Genomic DNA, 25,490 nt, shown 5'->3' on the forward strand with positions numbered 1-25,490 from the left:
TGGGGGATAGGTTCACTTTTGTAAGGATGATAAGATAGGGTACATTGGTTTTAATATCATGTTTTTAACTTATAACATTCTTTTGGATTTTGTCCTTACTTATCCAAGATTCTCTAGAAATATTGCATCCCAAGAGTTCATATTTGTATAAGATAAAAGGAGTGACAAGAGTATCAAATAGAATTTTTTTCTTATCCCACCACTAAAGTTTTGCTAATTTACACTGTTTTTCAAGTCCATATTAAAATTTTCATCCCTCATTTATCCTTTTTTAACACTATAGTTACAATTGATTTTATGATTAATATAGATTTCAAGATATTTGTATGAGCACACTTCCTCCAAACTATTATTATCATATATATGAAAGTGTCATAAATGATCTGATGACATTTGATTAACATAACCTTTATTTTTTCTATGTCCATAGTTATACCTATACTAGAACAAAAGTCTTTGAGGATTCTTAAATCATTATTAAGGTCAAAGGAACAATATCATTAGCATAAAAAGGAAGGATGATGGCTATACCAACAAGAGTTGGCCCAATACAACTAGCTTCTTTCGACCAACATTCTATCTTATCAATGTAAATGCCAAAAAAATGGGGAACATGAGACAACCTTGTTTGACTAGTATATTACAATTAATTTCTTCCAACCATCTTTCAATGTTCTAAAACTTGGTAATGATACTTCGATATAGCCTTACAAAAATAACTCTTAACACATAAGAAACTTTAAATATAAAATTACAAATTAAATTATAATTCCAACAAATTTTAGGGAAGCAAATTTTAGACCTCCAAATACTACGGCTTCACAATCGACAATTGTAAGTATTAGATGTCAAACGTTATAGTAGATGAGACGAGACGACAAAGGATATTAGTTCTATTTTAATGCACCCTTATGGAATGTTAATTAAAGTTGAAAGATAGTACACAATTGAATGATATTTCTTAAAGTCAGTGAGTCATATGTTTTTTCTTTTTCCAAAATATTGGCCTAGTGAAGTGGGTTAATTAGCTAATTATAATAATCTTGTAATTAAAATAAATATCTTAATCATAATAATTTATAATTTCAAAAAATATTTTTATTCCTAATTTTAAAAATAAGAAATAACTAAATTTTAAGTGTAAAAGTCATAATTAAATAAAACACCAAACTCTTCTTCATTAATAGACAAGAGACCCACTTATATACAATATTTTTTTACTATTAAAATCTACTAAAACATACCTACTCCAATTAACTCTTGATTTGAAGCTTTAAACTTTTTAAAAGAAAAACACACACATTCATTCATTAAAATTGAAAATATTTATACACACATTCATTCATTAAAATTGAAAATATTTATATTTGAAATTTTATTTATGATTTAGTCTATGAAAAATAATTTATACTTTATCATTAATATTGTGATTGTGTAAAATTTACTCAGCCTTCCACCTTCCACGTTATGAACTAACCCCTTCTATCGAATTTGATCCCATATTACTTATATTATTACTTTTATATTTTCTTACTTATAATACTACATTTAATTTAATTTATTTCGTCAAAACGTAAAATCGAAATGGTGGAATATCAAACATGATACTGCTGCAAAATATGTCATCTGAGCTTAACCAAAAAAATACGAGTCATACAACCTCTAATTTAATTTATTTCGTCAAAACCTAAAATCGAAATGGTGGAATATCAAACGTGATACTGCTGCAAAATATGTCATCTGAGCTTAACCAAAAAAATACGAGTCATACAACCTCTGGTACCAATATTTTGAAACGGCTGTACAAACTTAACTTTGAATATGTGAGAGAAAGGCCGACAGGATCGTTTAGCCTGTTCAACTAATAGTAGAAGAGACCATGAGTTAAACTGGAATGAACCCGCTCAATACATTAAGAACTAAACTGAATATGGTTCTTCAGACTTACCTCAACCTCGGCCGTGGGAGCTCCTTCAGCTTTTTCTTCAATGCCCACGCCCTCGGCGGATGGTCGACCAACAGTCTCTCGTTTTGCAGGTTCGGCTTGTTCGGGCATTTTGGTGGAATCGTTTAGTCTTGACAATCCGTCGGATTCCACCGGGCCTGATTCTGCTTTCGGCTCCAAGAGCTTCACAAATCCAGGTTATTGATTCAGTGTGTATAATTTCTATTGAATAAACAGTCTGTTTCAATTGAATGATTGAATATATCTTATTTTATTCATAAACAATATGTTTCAAGTCTGAGGCTCAAATGCTAGAAATGTAAGTTTCTTACCCTTTTTTGATAATCGACCTCAAATGGTAGGAGAATTGAGTTGTATAGACCTTTCCACCAGCTGGGAAACCAATATTGCAGTCCATGAAATATTTCCTTCCATAACAACAGTTAGTACCACCAATTAACAAACTGATGAAAAGGTTCACTCATTGAATTCTACTATCGAGAGGTTGCCACCAACAAAAACACATATATTCATCTGTGTTGTATTTATTGTTAATTTTTGGTAACGCTGCGTGAAATGACAAAATTATTTGTCAATGATTCTCTTCGTCTACATTTGAAACTGTAGTGTGTACTTTTATTTATATTTAATTCATTGACACACTCTTTTTGTGAAACAACAAACTTCTACGTTTGGAATGATTCTTCTGGACACTCATTCCTTGTGGGGTTCTATTTTTGACCGCCTGACTGACATCTCTGCTTGTTCCCGCGTTCAAAGAGCTAAACACTGACATCTCTGCTTGTTCCAGACTGACATCTCTGCCATTGCCAGCGAGCTGTTTCGCACGTATATGTCCGGCTAGTTAGACTACGGCATTCATTTTCTCTCCCACAAAAGTACAAATATAAGTATGCACAAGAAAGCCTCGGCTGTACAGAAGTTCGCTAGCAGCTAGAGGCTATCAGCAGGGCAAACGGAACGTGCTCTCGGTCAAATGTCCACATTCCAACAGTCTCAAACCCTCTCGGTCAAAAATTGAACGGTACTCAGTTTTTCGATATTTGATTATAATTAACGTGCTCTCTGTCAAAATGTCGACATTCCAACGGAGTCGTGTAACGAGGGGGAGGAATTGCCCGGACAGTTGAAAGTCGTCTGGCAAAAAATTTTCTCTGGTAGGGATTTGAATAGTGTTTTTGATGGTGGAAATGAATTCAACATCATCTAAAACACCTAAAATTTTGAAGTTTAACAACTATAACTTGGATTTACAAAAATCTTTACCCTATTTTCTCTAAACATAACTGGAATTTCCATAATTTTCCGGCAACTCCTCCGCCTCATTAGACTACAGGATTTTTTGATGATGTTGAATTCATTTCCACCATCAAAAACACGATTCAAACACTGCCTCTACAAGATTTTTTGAAATTTTTTGCCCAGATTCCTCTACCTCGTCAACCATCTCAAACCCTCTCCGTCAAAATGTCCACATTCCAACAATCTCAAACATTCTTGGTCAAAAATTAAATGGTACTCCTAAGTTTTTTGATATTTGGTTATAATTTTAAAATTATTATATTAAATTTTATAATATTAGTATTAAATATAAAAAATTTGATAAAATTTGCATTTTATAAACATCAACATACAAATATTATTATAAAATTAATATTCTTTTGCAAAATAAAATTATGAGTGATGGGAGAATTCTACAATGTGTCATATTGTTATAGATTTCTAGATGGACGGATTACCTACATTACAAAGTGCTTATCCAAAAATATATAACAAAAATAAAATTATATTACATAGTCTCTCACCAAACATTTATAATAAAAATAAAATTATATTTATAAAATGCCAAATAGCACGTGAGCTTATGAAGAGAAAATTGAAAATATTGAATTGTAGTTTTAGAAAAAGGTAGTACCAGTGTCATTGCATTTTTGAACACTAAGAGTTAAGAGTTGTGGAAATTAATGCATTATTTCTATATAAAATATTATAATTTATATTTATATTTATATTTATAAGATAAATAAATTATTTTGAGGTTAAAAACAAAAATTAATATATATTATATATATAATTTTATTGATTATATTTATTTTTTAAATAAATAATTAAAAAAATATAAAACTAGGTTTATTCCTCTTGTAAGTTTTTTTTAATTATGAGATTTAATTTATATTTAATTATTTTATAAGGAGTTTTATAAATTCAATTTTTCCAAAAAGTTTTAAAAATAAGTTTTATAATTACTAACATTTAATTTATTTTCATGAATTAAGTTTATAAATTTATTTTTCCAAAGTAATCTTGAATGTGAATCTACCCTGTAAGATAAAGACAATTGAGTAAGAAATTTGAAATTTGAAATTTTTATTATTTTTCAAAAAATTAAAATTTAAAAGTTTAATTTAATTTAATGATTATATATATATATATATATATATATATATATATATCAAAGGATTTTATTAATTCAAAGAAAATTTACATTACTGTAATTAGATTTAAAAAAAAAATTTAACCTCACTCTGACGAGATTTGTTAGTTAGGAAAGAACAATAGAATTAGATAACAAAATACAAGTAATATCAAAGTATCCAAAACACATCCAAAATGAGAATGTAAATCACAACCATTAAGGATCTGAAGAGTTGACTATGGCTGGATTGTCTGGTCAATTTCCAAGAGATGTTGGGGGTTTGAAGTTACAATCTATGTGTTTCTCCATGTGTGCGAACCTCCCTTCTAAGCACTCCATTTTTTCATATATCCTCCTTTGACCCCTCTGCAGTGTAGCAAAACGATTATGTATATGCCATTGGTTGCATTGTAGGTTTTCCATGAATCTTATTACAACATTTATGTCATCATGGCGGTCTTGGCTCAGTTGTTCCAAGAGGAGGGTAGCATGTCTTATCTGATTCTTTAGAACATCTAATGGTGGTGATCAACCCACCCTGCTAGGCGAGAGCGCAAGTTTATGGTCCAACTTTTCCCCAAGCTCACGATCCTCCCTCATATGATTTGTTCATTGCCCTCTTGGACCAATTCCTCTCTGCGCCATGCCACGTTGTTTGTTCATGATTTGTTTACCAAGGCTCCAAAGGTACCTCCACCTCGAATTGTACACCAAAGAATTGACTCACATATAGTTTCCAAAGAGCCCCTCGAGCCAAGATGCCCCCTAGCCACAATAACCACACTGTGCCATCTCTTTGCACCGTCACAACCTGAATTGTATCTCTGCTAGAGAGCCCCTCAAGCCAAGAGCCCCTAGGACAACCACAATAACCACACTATGCCAGCTTGCAGCACTGCTGATCTGAAAATGGGGCACTAAAGGCTTCTTGTCAAGCTTACAAGAACCTCTCACACTTCCAAAGCTTAAATATTTCCAAGACCTTATGATTAACCAATTGCGGAATTAATAATGCTTGAAATAGGTGTATGCTTGTGTTTGTTATTAAACTGTTTATGTGCTTTAAGTTGATTTTCTTAAACTGATATAAAACATATAACATCAAATAAAATGCAGCAATAAGCAATCACACATAACAACAAGTTTAATATGGAGTTCACCCTGATATCTTGGGCTACGTCTCCTTAAGCTCTAATAAACTCGATTAGACTCTTTGGGATTATGGCTGAAATATTTTACAAGCTCCATGCTCAACTCCATTGGTTTACACTGAACCTATGGGTTTAGAATGCCATCTTATCCCGCTGGCTGTCCTCACTCTGCAGACAGATCTAGGGTTCTCTAGACTTGACTCTTTCAGTCAGTGCTCTGAGCTTCTTGAGCTTCTGACTTCTCTGACTCCCTCATAATTCTCTTAACTGTCTCTGGAATGCCTTCTTCTATCTTCATCACACTCTGGACACCAGTAATAGCTAGATCATTTGATCTCTTTCATGTTTTGCAGCTTCACTAAGGCATCATGGCTCTTAGAAGTCTACTTTGAGCTCTTTGGCTCTGCAGCTCTGGCTCTCTAGCTAATTGGCTCTGGCTCTCAGCCTCTGGCTCATCTGGCTCTGGCTCTCTTAGCTAACTGGCTCTGTCCATCTTGCTCTGCCTCCAACCTCTCGTGGCTCTGCCTATGCTTGGCCCTCTGGCTCTGAAGCTCTCAAGCTTTCTGGCTCTCGGCTCTGGCTCTTGGCTCTGGTTCTTGGCTCTTACGAGCTTCTCTCGGCCTCTGCATGCCTTTCGTGTTCGCTTGACCTCCAAGCAAATTCTCAACAACCTTCCAGCGGCCTCCAAAAATCTCTGCCTCTGCGCATCGCAACAATCTTCAGCAACCTCCGCAATTGTGCACTATTTGTATTTGTAACACATCGGTTACAGTCCTCCATCATGGAAAACTTGACTGTTCACCACAAGAATCTGTTTACAATGGAAAGGAATCGTCGACGTGGGGAAACCCAATCGTTTTGCCTTTCTCTGGCAGTGATAGCCAAATAACATAAATACATAGGAAAACGCCTCATGGAGCATTTAATTGGACCTCAAAATACATTCAATCACATCTATATCCCTCTCTGGTCTGTCCTATCATCACAAATCATGATCGCACAGGTGGGAGGTCAAAAAACCCAAATACAAAGGAATACATAGAAAATCCAAAAAATACGAATCTCAAATTTTATGCAATCGCATCTATAATCCTTATCGGGTCTAGGTCTTCGTCCTCTAGAGTTTCATCATTGTCTTCTTCCACAATATTTTCTGCTTCCTTTTGCTCATTTTCCTCTTCTAATGGATCTTTGATGTCTGCGAATCTCCCAATGTATGTCTTTCCAAACATTCCATGTAATGGTAGCTGGGGTTCCTTTGCCTTTTTTGCCACACGTGATTCACCAAAGTCCCCTTTCTTCAACCCAATTTCTTGCATTTCATCTGGAAGAAATTGAAGAGCATTAATTATTTGCTGAATGAAATTGCACTGTAATGGATTTTTCTCAATTGCAATGCAATTTCTTCCTTTTTGAAGGTAGCATGCTAGTGTTGTACCTAATTATCAAGCACAAAAGAAATAATGAAGTAAATTAGTACAATGATATATTAATTAAAAAAATAACATATTGAAATTCAATTCCATATAATAAAACTTACCTGAGCCAGAAAATAAATCCACAACCCAATCTCCTTCATTTGAAGATATGTCTATAAGATAGTTAATCAATAATTGTGGTTTTTGGTAAATGTTAACTATATCTCCTTTTGTTTCTTTGTCTTCATATGTTAGTTTTCTCACAACAGCATCATAAGTCAGTATTTGGCTATGGCTCTTTTCGTCCACCCGATTAAAAATCATAGAAATATGGCTATCAGCTTTTGCCCAAATATCAATATGAATGAACTCACAATCATTTATAAATTGTTGATCTTCATTGTTAAGAAGATTTGACTTTTGCCTGTAACATGAAATAGTAAAAGTTCAATTAACTTGTACATAAATGAATTTTTCAACATTAATCAAATATACATTTTAAACGTCTTACCATGTAAGTTGCATCCTTGAATTTGTTTTCCCCTCGAAGCTTGACAATATCATTGCCAATTGTGTGTCTGAATGAAATGTCACAAATCTCCATAATGGTGATGATGTCACTTCTACAAATCCCGCAACCACTTTATTAAGAGCTTGATAAGTATAAGGGTCACTATCATAGTAAATGTTTGGAATATTGAAACCATGGGGAATATCTGCAATAACTAGGGCATAATCCCTTTTCGGTATGAGTTTAGCAATGTCTTCACAATCACCTTGTATTACTTGATATTGAATAGTGTCTAGCCCATTCCAAATGAAATGATTAAGAGTTGGATCAAGTTCAACATTCTTAATACATTGCTTCTTCAGTCTTTCGATCTTTATTTTTTCAATAAAGGTCTTGAAACTATTTGGTGCTCCATTATCTTCTTTCCTCATCTTTTATAAAATAAACAAATATATGTGTAAGTTATAAATTAAAAATAGTACACAGATGAATAGAAATGAATGTATGAAATATTATCACCTGTACTCATAGTTATCGTCGTAGTATTTTTCAGAATACCGAATCTCAGGCATGTTTCCGGCCTCTACAACAATCAAGAATATTTCGCAGATTGGATTTCAAAATATGTCACAGAAAATTGTGTGAAGACTGCTACGAAATAAGAGATACGTCACTGAAGGGTTTGGCGTTTATGCAGCTGTAGTAGGCCTGGAACACCACAGAACCACTCTGGCAGCATTGTTTCGAAGGGGGCAACTGCTGTCGGACTGGATGGGAGCAGAGGGGTCCAATGGGACCCCAACTTTTAAGCAAGATGTTATGCAGAAACAGCTACAAAAGATGAAAGAAGGAGTCAGAATTGAAGGCGTGAACAACAAGATGAAATGTTGACGCGCGGATTGACACGACAACGCTCAGACCGGGGGCTGTCACTCTGATCCCCGATCCCTCCGTTTAAGCCAGTCTCCCGCGGCTAAGGGTGGTAGTCCCTGTGAGATGATGAGACCAACTATCGACCAGTTGGTTGGGAGACACGAGATACGATATAAAAAGCACTCGATGGATTTGATTAATTGAGCAGACCAGTGCCTTAAGAGATTGCTATTACAATGATTACTTGTTAAATGATATGGAAACATAAACCGTGAACAGCGATCATCTATCATCAGCTAAATCACAATGCTCTTAGAATGACCAAAACGATATCCGGCAATTGAGAATTTCGAAAAGATGAAAACCTTAAACCACCACGAGAATCATGAATTGTTAAAGAGATATCAATTTCGCATCTCGGCTTGAAAATTTAGATCCCAGCATGAAAGATATAACACGAAAAGCCATTGAAACTGGCAAAACAAATTTTCCACAAAATTTTAATTTTTTCAAAATTTTTTAAATTTTTTTTTTTTTTTTTTATAAAATCAAAAAAAATAAAAATCTAAAAGTTAATCTAAAATCTGAATAAAATACAATTCAAAAATTTTAAAATCTAAAACTAAAGCTAAAAGCCTAACTATATAAAAATGAAACTAAAGCTTTAATAAAATTTAAATTTGCTAAGCTAAAAAAAATAAAACCTAACAAACCTAAACTAAAATCTAATTTAAAAATTATTCTAAAATTAAACTAAATTAAAACTAAACTATATAAAAAAAATAAAACAAAACCTAAATTTTTAAATAACAACTTTTTATTATTTTTTATTTTTTTATTTAAAAAAAAAACAAAAATAAAACAAAAATTAAAATCTCATTAAAGTTAAAAATAAAATCAAAATCTATAGAAAACGAAAACTATGCAAAATTCTTTAGATCTAAACTAATCAAATTAAAATCTAAATAAATAAATAAAAAAATAAAAAAAAAAAGATTTATTTAGGGTTTGTTTTGTATAGTTTAGTTTTAATATTATTTAGTTTTAGAATAGATTTTAAGTTTTAAATTTTTTAGATTTTTAATTTTCATTTTTTATAATATTAAAAAATAAAAAATAAAATTTTGAAAAAGATTTAAAAAAAAAAAAAAATTGGTGGAAAATTAATTTTGCCAGATTTCAGTTGCTTTCACGTTATATCTTTTATGCTGAGATCTAAAATTTTCAAGCCGAGATGCGAAATTGATATCTGGTTAATGGTTTATGATTCGTGGTGGTTTAAAGCATTCATTTTCTGAAAATTCTCAATTGCTGGATATCGTTTTGGTCATTCTAAGAATATTGTGGTTTAGCTGATGATAGATGATTGCTGTTCATGGTTCACGTTTTTTATATCATCTAACAAGTAATCATCTTAACCATAATCTCTTAAGGCACTGGTCTGCTAAATTAATCAAATCCATCGAGTGCTTTTTGTATCGTATCTCGTGTCTCCCAACCAACTGGTCGACAGTTGGTCCTCATCATCTCACAGGGACTACCCCCCTTAGCCGCGGGAGACAGGCTTAAACGGAGGGATCGGGGATAAGAGTGACAGCCCCCGGTCTGAGGGTTGTCGTGTCAATCCGCGCGACAACATTTTTGGCGCCGTTGCCGGGGACTTTGTTTTCTCGGCATTTCATCATCTTTTCACCATTCATCGTACATCTTTCTATCATTCATTTGAGCCGGCAACGCCAACATTTTTTGGCGCCGTTGCCGGGGATACTTTTTCTCGGTGTTTCAAACGACAAATCATTTTTCTCATTTCTTATCTCTTCATCTGGCCCGGCAACGCCAACATTTTTTGGCGCCGTTGCCGGGGACAGAGTTTATCTGTCCTTGGTGTTTCATCGACATTCATCTTATCATTTTTCTCATCTCTCATTTGAGCTGGCAGATTCAATATTATTGACATCTTTTCGTCCCATATCAGCAGCATCTCTTGGATTTGTTTCTTGTTTGGGTGGCGACTCCACTTTCTCATTTTTTCCAGACAAGAAGATTTCCTCATATTTGCTTGTGGTTACCTTTTGGATCCTAGAATCAGATTCATTGTTCAAGTGGCGACTCCACTGTTTTCATCTCTTGATTTTCTTGAGCAGGTATCTAGTTCTATCATCCTTTTAATCCCTTATCATTCATCATGGATTATTCATTTAAGCCATGTCGTTTTACTGAACGTCTCCATGATTTTCCGGAAGATGCCATTCCTAAGTTACCTATTTTCTCGGATGGTGATCCAATCGCTGTTAGAAGGCATATAGTCTTGTTTACTCGCATCATGACCATATACTGTAGATCCCCTCAGTTTAATCATGAAGATATCAAAATGCGTCTATTTGTCCTTTCTTTAAAAGATGATGCTTTGAATTGGTTTAACAATTTTCCAAAGGAATCTTTCACTTCTTTAGAAGACATTGTCGATGCTTTTAAAAATAGATATGGTTATCCAAACAGCTTGCCTTCTGCCTCTAAAATTGTGCAACAGAATGAAAGTAATTTGATAAGAGGTCCAGCTGAAAGATCCCAAGACGATTCATCATGTCAGAATGTGTCATCCACTGGAAATATTGCAGATCAAGTTCATGATAGTGAAAAATCAGGGACAAATGACAATGAAAAAGAAGAGCAAAAGCAAATTATACGAGACCTAATGATGCTGGTGAGAAATATGGAAATCAATCAAACTAATTATGTCAATGATGTGAAAACTTTATGCACCCATCTGGAAAAACGTAACAGGGAGATTGAGGTCACGCAAAGTCACCATGCTAAAGAAATTGAGGCCATAAAAACTAATTATGAAACAGAAATTAGAATCATGCAAAGCAGGTTGTCAGTCTTAGAGGAAAATATGGTGACCATGAAAGCTGATCATGATAAGGAAATTGACTCTATGCAAAAGAAGTTATTAACTATGGATGAGGAAATGACTATCATGACGTTCAATCATAATAATCAAGTGGCTGACATGCAAGCAAATCATAAAGAAGAAATAAATTTTATGCAGCATTGCTTGATGGACATAAAGGAAAAGAATGTTAAAGTAATAAAAGACATGCAAGAACACCATGCCAGACAAATCAGTGCTACAAAGGTTGAACACTCTAGTCAGATGGATGCCATTAAAATACAAGTTCAAAGGTTTCAGCAAATGGCAGAGGATAAGAGAAACCAGCAAACATCAACAGATCAGGAGTCTTCTCATTTGCTGCAACAAGATTCATCTTATTATTGGGAGGTTGTTGATTCGATTGAAAGATGGTTGATTGAGGGTGATCCAGACAGACTTAAGAATGATAAAGATCAGATGCAAGATGAAGAAAGACATAGCACGCATATCTTACATACTTCATCTGATAGCTTTGGAACAGAAAGTACCAGGTCATCAGTAATTCAACCAGCCAGAAAGAAAAAGCGCAAGAGAAAGAAAATAAGAAGAAGATTTGACTCATCAGACGGCCGCGAGCAGCTTGATTTTTGGATAGGAAAGAGTCCTACCATATGCAAAATTGGACATGGCACATCCGACAAGCAGCCGACAGATTTGCCTGAAAGCAGGCAAATGCTCAGTATGCACTATATTGAACACATCTGATGCCGTAGGGCATCCTTTGTATCGTATTTCTAACCCTACTCCTTGTTTTTTCCGCATTTTCGTTTCTGCTTTAGATAGTTAATAAATGAAGAGCTTTTATCTTTATTGTGCTTAACGCATATGCTGATTTTTGGATGGACGCTACTTATTTTTTGTGTTGTATGGATGCAGATTCTGGATTCTCACATTCCTGCAAGCAGCAACGTGTCCCCAAGTAGAGCCAGATGTTGACCTCTACTGGTCAACTACCCATGCAGTGCACCCCGTTTTTCTTGACAGAAAGGAGCAACACTTGATCAGCATGTCCGTGCCATCCTGCCATCATCAGCAACTTGATCATTTTGATTGTAAACCCAGTCTGCATGTATGAATTGTAAATAATCTAAGCAGATCAGAGTCATGTATGTAAAATTGCCTAGGTGGACCTAACTTTCTATGATAATCTATGTCCCGGAAGGTTTTTCGTCTCACTGATCCATGGATCGGCAGAGTTTTCCTTCAAACCTGACCCCAAAGCCGGGATGGATTTTGTCATTAGAACTTTAGGAGAATCCTAGTATGTTAATCTGCTAGATTATAGTTGTGTCGCAGAACTGGGTGATTGATGAGGGTCTGTGTTAAGTGGGCTTGTCCCCTTGAGATGTAAGTTGTAAAAGTCATGATGTAATGTGTCTTGAGGGTCGAAAAATGTTTTAAATCCCCTCGCGAGTCTTAAGTCCTAGGTCCTAGGGGATGTTTCCAAAGGTTTAGTTCGATGATTCATTTAAAAAATGAAATAAAACAATAAAATAATAAAAAATTTAAAAATTAAAAAAAAATGAAATTAAATAATAAAATAATAAAAAATTTAAAAATTTAAAAAATTTAAAAATGAAATAAATAATAAAATAATAAAAAATTTAAAAATTTAAAAAATTTAAAAAAATAAAATAAAATAATAAAATAATAAAAAATTAAAAAATTTAAGTGAATAAATCGACGGATGAGATCAAGAGATGTCTTGATCCTCATCAGCGGTCGAGATCATTTCTACATGGATCAATCGAACTAGCCGTTGGATCATTTCCTTTAAATAGGGTGCTAGGAGTCATTTTCGATTCATTCGATCTGTGAGTCTAAGACTGAAGAAGCTCTCTTGTAAATCTGTTTCTGGTTAATAAAAGAAGACTTTGGGGTCCATATCTTGCTGGTGTTACTCTCTTGAAATGCTGTGAGATTGTTTTAATTTTCTGCATATGTTATTTTCAGCTGTTAATAATAGCTTTTGTAGAGTATTGTGGGTACAGGTATCTTGCTCACTTGCTAGGGTTTGGGTGCTGTTAGGGTTTCTGAAGTAATGGCAGGTATCTCCATTACTGTTTGAGATCTAGCAGCATTTTTGCCCTCTTTATTGACGATTGTTTTGAGCTGTGCAGAATAACATTTTCTGAAGGAATTTTGTGGGCGTTCGGGGAAGTTCTCGGCTGAACCAGCCAACTCCCGCAAGCGTTTTTTGTTGAGCCCAGCTGGATTTGATCCTGGGTCTATCATTCGGTTTTATTTTTCTGATCTGCATGAGAAGATTTCTGAAGTTTTTTCACAGTGACAATCTGAAATTTCTTTTCTTTAAAATATTTCTGTGCTTACTGCTAAATCTGGCTGCTAAGGGCCTAAATCTGTACATTAAGTCAACTGTTTTTAGGTTTCAATTTTTTTTTGCTTTACACAGTCTTCATTAGGGTTTAGGGTTTTTAGTTTAGTTTCTGGCATACTTCATTTTAGGTTCTCTTTTCTTTTGACAGGTTACAGGAGCAGGTTCTTAAAGATATCTCAGGGTTTCATGATGCAATCTCAGCAGGTTGTCCGCACACAGATCTGACCCTCCCATGCTTCCTTATTGCTCTCATTTCACTGTTTGCCCTTCACGTTATCCGCAGCAAGCTCTTCTGAAACTGCAAAGCCATAATCAAATCACCACAACCAGAAACTCCATCCACTGTTACGAAACTGCCTACGTTCTATACAGGCCAGCCTGCATACCCATTTTTTTTATTTGCGTATATCTTTTCGATCTTTCAACTCTCACGCAGTTTCATATGCCTGTCCGCCATAAAAAAAAAGAAACGTCTGCACCCAGCTCACACGCACCTGCAAACGCATCAGGAAAAGCTCAATCGAAATCGGTTTTCAGGCATCAAAATTAGTATGCACGCAGACGCAGCAAGCTACTGAGATATTAAGCTCGTCCGAGAAACCCTCTTCGACGGCCAGCGGCTTCAAATACACAAATTTTTTTTGCAGACAGCGTGTCCCTCTAACGGTTCTGCGTAGAAAAATCCTTTGGGTTTCATATGATCAGGGCGAGTTTCTGTGGGCACGCGTGGTAAACTTTCAGATTCACCCTCGGCTCAGCATAAAGATCCGTCGTCCAACCTGCATTTATACATTGCAAACCTCTACCATTGAGAGAGCCTCTGCCGTCAAGCATCTGGGAGTCAAAGCGTATAGCTGGTTTCATCGTGGGCACCAATCCAAAACACGCCAGATTCGCTGCAGCATTCACCTCCGCCGTCCGGATTTGGAAAACACGTCTCAAGCCACAGTGGACTCCAGGTATCGAAACAACAAAGCGGAACAGGTAAATCGATAATGCGTAACAGGTAAATCGAAAATGCGTATTGGATATTTGCGGGATTGCGTTTTCAGTAGGTCATTTTATATGCATTTGCGTCCTGATTTAGTGCAGCGGTTTGGGTCTAGTTACGTTTAGGTTAGCATTAGTGTTTACGCAGTCACGATTTTGATTTTTTCGATTTTGATTTTTTTAGATTTAGTTTCCATTTATGACTTTTTGCATAGTTTAAGCTAGGAATAAATTTTTGTTAAGTCATCGTTTGGGCTTTTGATATAAAAAAAAAATAAAAAAGGGATTCACGTTTAGTTTTAATATATTTAGGTTTTAGCGTTATGTTTTTTTTTTAGATTTGATTTTAATTAGATTTTAAAATTTTGTTTTATTTTAGTTTTAAAATAAAATAGAAAAAAAAAAAAAAAGATTTATTTAGGGTTTGTTTTGTATAGTTTAGTTTTAATATTATTTAGTTTTAGAATAGATTTTAAGTTTTAAATTTTTTAGATTTTTAATTTTCATTTTTTATAATATTAAAAAATAAAAAATAAAATTTTGAAAAAGATTTAAAAAAAAAAAAAAATTGGTGGAAAATTAATTTTGCCAGATTTCAGTTGCTTTCACGTTATATCTTTTATGCTGAGATCTAAAATTTTCAAGCCGAGATGCGAAATTGATATCTGGTTAATGGTTTATGATTCGTGGTGGTTTAAAGCATTCATTTTCTGAAAATTCTCAATTGCTGGATATCGTTTTGGTCATTCTAAGAATATTGTGGTTTAGCTGATGATAGATGATTGCTGTTCATGGTTCACATTTTTTATATCATCTAACAAGTAATCATCTTAACCATAATCTCTTAAGGCACTGGTCTGCTAAATTAATCAAATCCATCGAGTGCTTTTTGTATCGTATCTCGTGTCTCCCAACCAACTGGTCGACAGTTGGTCCTCATCATCTCACAGGGACTACCCCCGTTAGCCGCGGGAGACAGGCTTAAACGGAGGGATCGGGGATAAGAGTGACAGCCCCCGGTCTGAGGGTTGTCGTGTCAATCCGCGCGACAACACAGAGCAGCAGGAAAATCAAGGAAAAAAGGCCAATGATGTTTGACAAGCCAGACAAGACCTCAAAAGTCGGGAATACAGAGAGGCAGAATGATGCTGATAAACAAGACAAAATTGCTGACAAGTCGCAGCCCTCAGAAAATGAGAAGGAACGACCCACAAAAGACAAAGAACCAAAAAATAAGGGAATAGTCCATCCGGAGAAGGAGGGGGAGACCAGCGCGACCCCCAAAAGAACCCACGTGACCAGCAATGCATGTAAGCCTAAGAAAGAAGACAGCCTGCGGGTTACAATCATCGACCCTGAAATCCAAGCCTACAGGGAACACATGGCTGAACATGCCATCATCTGCAAATTTATGGGAATCTGGCCTTCTGAGAGGACTCTGTGCCAATGGATAAGATAGCAGTGGAAGCCAAAAGGGGACGTGCAGTTACATTTGGGAGCCAAAGGATTCTTTACAGTGGTCTTTACAAGTCTAGAAGACAAGGACAGAGTGTTTGAGGGCGGCCCGTATTTCCTTGCAGTAGCAGGGTTATACATGATACCATGGAAGCCAAACTTCGTACCGGAGAAGGAGACTTTCACCCAGGTGCCTGTCTGGATCAGACTTTTTTCTCTCCCGATCGATTATTGGGGTTTGAATGCACTCAAGCAAATAGGGGACAAGCTCGGGACCTTTGTTAAAGCATCGGAGGCAACCATGCAGAAAAGATACACAACCTATGCTAGAATCTGTGTAGAACTGGATGTGTCAGGGGCTCTACACGAAGGGGTATGGCTCGAATATAGAGATGAAGAATACTTTCAGGCATTAGACTACGAGCAAATACCTTTTAGATGTCGGAAATGCCACGAGCATGGACATCTGGTAAGGGATTGTCCTTTGAACAGAAAGGAGGCAGAAGAAGAGAAAACACAGAACAACAGAGACAAGAACAACTTCACCAAACCCAAGAACAGGCAGCGGGCCAACAGGAGAAGGAACACGAAAGGAAACACAGAAAGAAATTACTTCAGTAATCCCTTTGAGATCCTAGACCTGGAGACGGACTCGGAGGAAAAGCAGGACATGCCCAACAGGGAGGCAGGGCAAGAGGATCATGAAAAACCCACAGGAGAAGGAACGACGGACGAAGCATTCATAGGAGAAATCCATATGCAGGACAGAACAGCAGAAACGGAAGAAGAAACAGATATGCTAACAAGTGAAGCAGGGAGTGAGGATTTGGAGCTAGAAGAAACCCTAGCTATGGACGGGATGGACCTAACCGCGCTTGTAGAAAGCTGGAAGGCCAAAGGGATTGAAGCAATACCAGAGGAAGAAATAAGGAAGGTCAATAATCTCTTTATAGCACGGCAGAAGGCAATAATGGAAACACAGAAGAGAAAGCTAGGTATCATCAAGGGAGGTTCACCACACTATCAAACACTGCTAGGAAGGACCTCCGGCTCGAGACACAAACGCCGCAGAGGCCGCAAGACGAGCATTGAACATCTACAAGAACTCGGAGAGATGCTAATCAATGCCGGTAAGATACGGCAGTTAAGTGATTACCCGTCCTTCCAACCAAACATTTAACTATGAAGATTGTCTCATGGAACGCAAGAGGGATAAGCAGTCAGGCCAAACAGAGGGTTCTGAAACGGAAGATGGGAAAATATAACCCGGACATGCTGTTTCTACAAGAAACCAAATGCAACAGCGCTCTCATAGACAGGCTACGAGGGAAGTTAGGGAGAAATCTTGAAGTTTTGGAGATCGAAAGTAAAGGGCGAGAAGGGGGCTTAGCAACCTTCTGGGATACAAGAAGATACCAGCTTATAACAGCTGAAGCTAGCAAAAATTACCTGGCACTGGAAGTGCAGCCCACAGGTAACTCTTCATCTTTTATATGCATCAATGTCTATAGTCCTCAGAAGCTAGAAGATAAAATTAGTTTCCTAGAGTCTTTAACCAAATTCATAGATAGGCACCATGATGCTAAACTCATTTTGGGGGGAGATTTCAATATGATAACCTCCCTCCTGGAAAAAAAAGGAGGCCTAAGGAAACTACACAGGGATGGAGAGGCCTTCATAAGTTTCATAGACAATGCAAAACTGGTTGATGTTTATCCCAAGAGTGGCAATTATACATGGAACAACAGAAGGGGGGGCGAAAGGCTCATTTCATCCAGACTGGACCATTTTTTAGTCTCAGAAAGCCTGATTTTAGATGGGACGGCTGTTGAATCAAATATCCTCCCTAGTGGAGGTTCAGACCACTGGCCGATATCACTAGCCGTTGAGATACAGGGCACCCCCAGAAACAAACCCTTCAGGTTTGAAAAGTTCTGGATAGAACACCCAACCTTCCTCACGATGGTGGAAAAATGGTGGTCAGAGCCCTTAGGGGAGGAAGGCTCCAAAATGTACATTCTTCAACAGAAATTAAAAAACATCAAAATGAAACTGAAGGATTGGAACAAAAAAGTTTTCGGAAATATATTTCAGGAGAAGGCCATCATCGAGAGTAAGCTGGAACAGATTCACAAGGATGGCATGGCAGGACGCAGAGATGAGGAAACCAGCAAACTAGAAGACGAGCTAACTCAACAATGGCACAACAGATGCAAGCAGGAAGAAACATTGTGGAAGCAGAAATCTAGAATCCTATGGTTGAAAGAAGGGGAGCAAAATACCAAGTTCTTCCACAGATCAGCCATGGACTACAGAAGCGCCAACAAAATACTGGAGCTAAAAAACAGTGAGGGTGTTATCATCAGAAACCACAATGAAATTTCAGCCTCCCTAACAAACCACTTCAGCCTCATAGCGCAAGAACCAGGGATTAATAGGGAGGAAGCCATCAAAGAAATTACCAATGTCATACCAAGAATGATCACAGAAGAGCAGAACTGGACCCTTAGAAGAACAATTACTATGGAAGAAGTTGAGGAGGCAGTCAGAAGTATGCCCAATGACAAAGCTCCGGGTCCGGATGGTTTTACCATCAACTTTTACAAAGCCTGCTGGAACATCGTTAAGCAAGACATCTGGGAGATCGTGGAAGACTCAAGACGCTCCAAAACCATCCTTAAATCTTTAAACTCCACCTTCATCGCTCTTGTGCCCAAAGTGGAGGAGGCCAACACTCCGGAAAAATTCAGACCCATAGCACTCTGTAATGTCATCTATAAAATCATTTCAAAAGTCATAGCGAACAGACTGAAGGCTATCCTCCCCGGCATCATATCGCAAGAACAGTCTGGCTATGTGGAGGGAAGGCAAATTATGGACAACATCTTGCTTGCCCAGGAGATGATTCACTCTCTTCATTCGCGAAAAGAAGCCGGTATGCTCATGCAGTTAGATCTCTCCAAAGCTTATGACAAGGTAAGCTGGTCTTACTTGGAAGCAGTGTTAGAGGCTTTTGGTTTTAGTAGACAATGGATCAAGTGGATTCTAGCCCTCATCAAATCGCCTAGATACTCCATCCTGGTGAATGGTGTTCCCTCTGCTCCCTTCTGCCCCACCAGAGGCATCAGACAGGGAGACCCCCTGTCCCCCTTCCTGTTTGTCATTCTCATGGAAGGCCTCAGTAGATTGATAGCCAGGAAAAAAGTAGAAGGTAAAATTAGAGGTCTGCAACCAATCAGAGCCTGTCCAGCCACAACTCATCAACAGTTTGTGGACGACACCATGTTACATGGCTCCCCCACAGTAAAAGAAGCCTTGGCCTACAAAGATATCCTCAATTTGTTCAGCCAAGCCTCGGGCATGGAGATTAACTTCTCCAAATCCACTATTTTCTTCTTCAACACGCATCAAGCTATCCAATCTCATCTCTCCAGACTTCTGGGGTTTAAAATTGGCTCCTTACCTTCAAGATACCTTGGTGCCCCCCTAACTCTAAAACCGTGGCAGAAAGGCCATTGGGAGAAAGTCCTAGCTAGCATGGAAAGGAAGTGTAAACATTGGACCAACAGGGCCTTGAATTTTGCAGGCAGATTAATTCTAACAAAAGTGGTTTTGCAGGCCATTCCTCAATATATGCTTTCTATTCTTCCGGCTCCGAAAGGGGTTTTAAACCAAATACGAGTCATCCAACGCTCCTTTCTGTGGAGTGGAAGCAGCGAGAAGAAAAAGTGGTCTCTGGTAGCCTGGCAGAAACTGTGTAAACCTAAGAACAGGGGAGGTCTGAATTTAGTTGATCCCTCAACAGTAAACAAAATCTGCGGAGCCAAGATTTGGTGGAAGTGGATCTCAGAAACGAGCCTACCCTGGGCCACTCATTGGAAGGAGAAGTACATGCCAAACAGCAACTATCTAGACCTAATAAGAATGCAGGATACCCCCAACGGTTCACCGATATGGAATCATGCTCAAGACAATAGAAGCATTGTCCAAGACTATAGCTTCTGGGAGATAAGAAATGGTACTCAAGCACTCTTCTGGGAGGATGCCTGGCAGCAGTCTCCTAAACTGGACTCCCCTCAACTCCTTCCCCTGAAGCAAAATCATCAAAATGAGGGCAGATTCAAAGTGAATCAATACTGGATTCCTAACAGTGAAGACCCGAATTGGAGGGAGTGGATGGTTTTCGACTCCACCCACAATGAAAACATTCAGGAAACCATTCAAGATCTAAATCAACGAATCTTAAAAAGGAAAATTCGAGTTGCTGCTGAAAATGACAAGCTCAGATGGGGTCCAAAAGGCCACGGGGATTTTTCCCTGAAAGAGGCTAGGAGCATCATAGAGGGGGAAGAACAACCTGACATAATGCCCTGGGCCAATAAAGTTTGGGACGGCCTTCAATGGCCGAAGATCAGAACGTTTCTCTAGCTTCTTATGCTTAAGAGAAGCCTAACTTGGGAGAACTTAATGAAAAAAGGGTTCAGGGGACCCTCCAGATGTCCTATGTGCACAAAGGAGGAGGAAACAATGAATCACCTTTTTAACTCCTGTGACTGGGCCTCCCAGCTCTGGCACTGGATGGAAAACATTCTGGGAGCTTCTGACAGGAATAGAGACTCCATCCAGGAGACTATCTCCAACTGGAGGAGTAACTACTCTAGAGTTAACAAAGTGGAAAGTATTTGGAGATCTGCCCCAGGATTTATTGTTTGGAATATATGGAAAGAGCGAAACCGGAGAATTTTCAGAGAGGAAACTCGAAGCGTAGAATTAGCACAAGATTCCATAACAATTAACATCAAACAGCTCATACAGGCAAAATGTAAGGTAGAAGCAGATGAAAAACCTACGATTCAGGACTTACAAATCTTAAAGGTGTTTCAATTGGAAGCGTCCAGTAATCAACCAACAGGGGGAAATTCTTCACAACCTTCATCGCAAATCTTAAGCTAGCAGTGCCCTCCTAAGGGTGGCTTGAAATTGAACTTTGATGGGGCTTCACGGGGCAACCAAGGTATAGCAGGCATTGGAGGTGCCATTCGCAATCAGGCTGGGGAAATCATCCATATTTTTTGCAGAGCTCTGGGCGAAAGTACAAATAATGAAGCAGAGTTTGCTGCGCTTGAGCAGGGCTTAAAAATTCTAAGGAATCTCCGGCGAGGAAATGTAATAGTCGAGGGGGATTCACTCTTGGCCATCATGGCGGCTAAACGCCTACAGGCAGGAACGAGCATTAGCAAGGCCACCAGACACTGGAGGCTAGCCAAAGCAACGGAGAGCATAGCAGAACTAATTACGGAGATGAGAGGCCTAGTCTTCCAGACCGTAAGGAGAAAGGCGAATGGATTGGCGGATTTTTTGGCAAACTATGGAGCTGACAACCCGAACAATGTTATGGACAGGTGTTGGCAGGAGGTCGCTTGCCCAATCATCAAAGTTACATGCGAACAGCTGGCGGAAAAAGATTTACTCCAGGCCAGCCAACCTTAATTGGTGATGGCATTCGGCTTTGGTACCGGAATTCTAAGGATACCGGTTATGGATGTAAGGCCAAACCAAACTACGGGATGACAGGACGTCTCAAACGGTGGAGATCCTGGCGGCGGCAGGTTTTTCAGAAAGGCGATCATTACAGATCGAGAAACAGAATGCACAACATCAGCAAAAGCACAATCAATACGCATGGAGTGGATCCGTATAGCAAGGTTTCAATGACATTAATGGCAATCCTGCTTGAGGAGAGGTGGATCAAGGCTCCGCGGATTAAGATCGAGCATGCAGGCATACGGGGCAATTCGAGCACAACCTTCCACCATCCCCACCGTTGGAACGTACAAAACACATGGCATAAGGTCAGTCGGATTGGAAGCAACCATTATCAATCCTATTCGACCTACATCAGCTCCGCTTGTGCGATCCTCAATCATACTTATTATCAAAGTACTCCCACCTTCAACAACATTAATACCATCCTCAGGAGGATGCACAAGGGAATTCGCTATAAAGCAGCGGGCAACTGCCCTGTCTTTCTCACAGCTTTTCAAGTCAGTATTGAGCATGAGACCGGGAATAGAATTTGCCTAAGTTGGAAGGAGCACGCAGCGTCTGTGATGGAGGCGGGAGGAAGTCGCTGTGCAGCAGCAAACCGGGACCTCCAGGAGGCCAAGGGAGGTTATGAAACCCGGACAGTAGCAAGAATCAAACGGAAGATCGCTGAACTGGAAGCTCAAGCCAAGCAGGAGGAGGAAGGGCGAACGGAGGAGGAAGTTGCAGAGGAGGTGGACTGGCTGAAGGACCCGGGAACCCCCTCGAAAAGGGCAACTCAATTTGTCAGAACAAAGGCGGAGAGCTGGCGCACCAAGACCCTTATAGCCAAGGCTCTGGAATCGATTGAAAAGGAGAAGCAGCACATTGTCACAGAGGTGAACCTCACGGAGGCGCAAATGGCTAAGATTATTGATTACAATAGCGCGCTGGACAGCAAGATCTCCACTGTGCATGAGGCGGTTAAGACTCTCAATCGGATGCTAACGCTGCTCATCAGGCTTCTGAGAGACACTATCAACACGGCTCCTCCGACCCCACAGCCGGCTACCACTAAAGAGCATAAGCCTGAGTCCCTTGAAGCTATGCAAGCGAAGGTGGATCGCCATGTGCGGGAGATAGGATTGGACACCATCGGCCAAATGGGAAAATACATCTAAGGAGGCACCTGTGCAGGTCTCCTCTGCTTTCTTTCTGTCTCGGCATTAGTCTGTTTGTGATGTTGTTTCTCACTGTAATGTGTCGGCAGTATCAGTGTTAAGGTTTTGTTTTGCTCTGTTCAAGCCACCCTGCGCGGTGGGCTTCTAGTTGGTCTTTTTGTGTTTGAACTTCTAAGCAGGTGATTAGCTCTCGTTTATTGTACATCCCTGCTTTGATCTGCCTCGGCAGATTTTTTGTATTATACTCTGTTCTATAATATAATCTTCTAACTTACACAAAAAAAGAATAAAAATGAATGTATAAATCAAGATACCTTTTTAAATGCAAGATAAAAATCTTTTAATTTGATGTAGAACTTGAATCGGGATACTTGCGTACAACATCATCCCAACTATGTTCATTCAACAATCTAACCATTTGTTCTTGAATTTTCATGTAAATTTTGTGACTGCATAGATAAAGTAAGAAAAAGTTAATATAATGATATGTATAACAAATACTACCAAGAACAACATGTTTTATTTAAAAGATAACTATAATCTAGAAATAAATAAAAATAATTCGGAAAACTTACTTTTGAAATTCTTCAAACATTTCCTCCAATGATAATTCCCCTGACCTCACGCGAGATAATATTGTTTTGACAATTTTTTCATCTTTCACTCCTTGCATCGCCCTCCAATGCGTGATAGTAACATCGTCTGGAAGTTGCTTCAGTTCAGGAACTGATTTACTGTTGCTACATATCAATGGCTTAGACTTTTTGACCCTCTGGTTTTTAATGCCAATGTCTTCCCACATGCTAAAAATATCATCAATCAACTTCTAAACATCTCCAGTTCTAAATGCCAATTGGAAAATGTTATCAACACCTCTGAATAAATCACTATTTTTGTTTCCTTTTCCACCTTTTGAATTGGTTTTCTCTTCAATTTAATAGCATATTTCCATACAACATTCCTTTTGGAAATCTGCAGTAACATTTATCCTATCCCCACCACATTTTTCTTGAAATTCACTATGAATAAATCTAACCCTTTGGATGAAAGTCATAGACATCCTATATTCATTATCTGAATTATGATCCCATGCCACTAACTTTGCTTCTGTTTCATTTAAACCAGCATAAATGATACATTTCATTGTTTCAAAACGTGGGTTATTAGGATATTCCTCCATCAATTGTCTTTGAGCTTCTACAGAATGGTTCCCCCCAAGCACATAATAATTGTATTCAAAACATTTTGACCTATCAAATGCTTCTTTGTTGGGAACTTTAAGTGGATCAACAAGAAGCACATAACTAACCACATGAGCATATGGATTGTACCTCATCAATGTCTTCAAGTTGTGAACATGTAGATGATGTGGCTTTCTGACTTGATATTGACATTGTCCTTCACTTGCCTTATAGGTTTGTCTGACATTAAGCTGAAATGTACGACCACCATCAATTAAGTTTTTCTTTGTCAAATTTTGTCGAATGGCATTTTGTTTTGTTTTGATAATGCCATCATCTGAATCAGCTCCTAGTGTAATGATTTCTCTGCTTTCTTTTGAAGTTTCACTAGGTTCTTGACTGCTGGTAATGACTACTTCAAGATCTTCAACTTTACTTTTCTTCGTCATAACATTCTCAACAGATTTATTCTTGGGCATTGTTACTTTTGGTCTTTTATGACTTTTCTCAGTTCCAATGTCATCTTCAGTAATGGAAACATATGCTTCACTGTCAGTTTCAACTTCATCATCCTCAAAAGTAACTTGTTTACCCTTGCTAGATTTATCCACCAGAGGCCTTTTTTTCTGATTCTTTGGATGTAGTTTTGTAGCATCATCAATTATTACATTTTGCTTGTTTTCCATATCTTCTTCTGACACTGAGTAAAAACTGCTGACAACTTTCATGATATCATGCTCTATGAAATGAATGCCTCCCAACATAGTTGAACAAATTTCAACAAAATTCTACCAAACAAAATATCATATGTCAATGAAAACAAAGTTAAAAAAATATAGCGAGACACTTTCAAGAATGCAAAATACAAATATAAATAACAATACTTACGATGTTTTGTGTCATCTCATTTACGATTTGTTTACATAACTTTGTAGATACCTCTCTCGTGTCATACAATGAATATGATAGTCGGTATTTAATCCTTTCATGTGACTTGGGAGCTTTTGTAAGTACGTAAACAACTTCAGTGTCCAGTACTGAACACATATCTATGACTCTTCCCATCACCTAAAAATTTCCATTATCATTTGGTATATCAATATATAGATATATATTCATATTTGTGCTTTCTTTTTCTTTCACATACCAGACTCTTGATGGAAATTTCACCTCTTTTGAATTCTTCCAATCTGAAATTATCTTCTTATCACTTGAGACACTTGAAATATTTGTAGCCATGAGCTCAGGTGGAGTTCGTTCACCAATGTTTCTTGAAGATGCACCTTTAAGAGTCTTTGGTCCAGAAAGATTCACATAAATTTTCTTTGATGCCATTTTCCTAAAAAATAGAAACACATAAATCAGTAAATAACAAAAACATATTAACTTAAATTAACAACGAAAATATATCATAATTTTTTTATTTGTATAATCAGAATCGCCCAGCCACCCCTAATGGGCAGGCGGGCAGGTGGGTCAGCGCCGAGTGGGTCCGTGGGTGAGCGGGAAGTCGGGTGAGGGACGACGGGGCAGGGTGGACAGCGAGGCAGGT

The sequence above is a fragment of the Pinus tabuliformis genome, chromosome 1_2 (assembly GCF_031772625.1).
Source record: "Pinus tabuliformis cultivar Carrire ecotype Pingquan chromosome 1_2, CPIR1, whole genome shotgun sequence".
In the NCBI taxonomy this organism is placed as follows: domain Eukaryota; kingdom Viridiplantae; phylum Streptophyta; class Pinopsida; order Pinales; family Pinaceae; genus Pinus; species Pinus tabuliformis.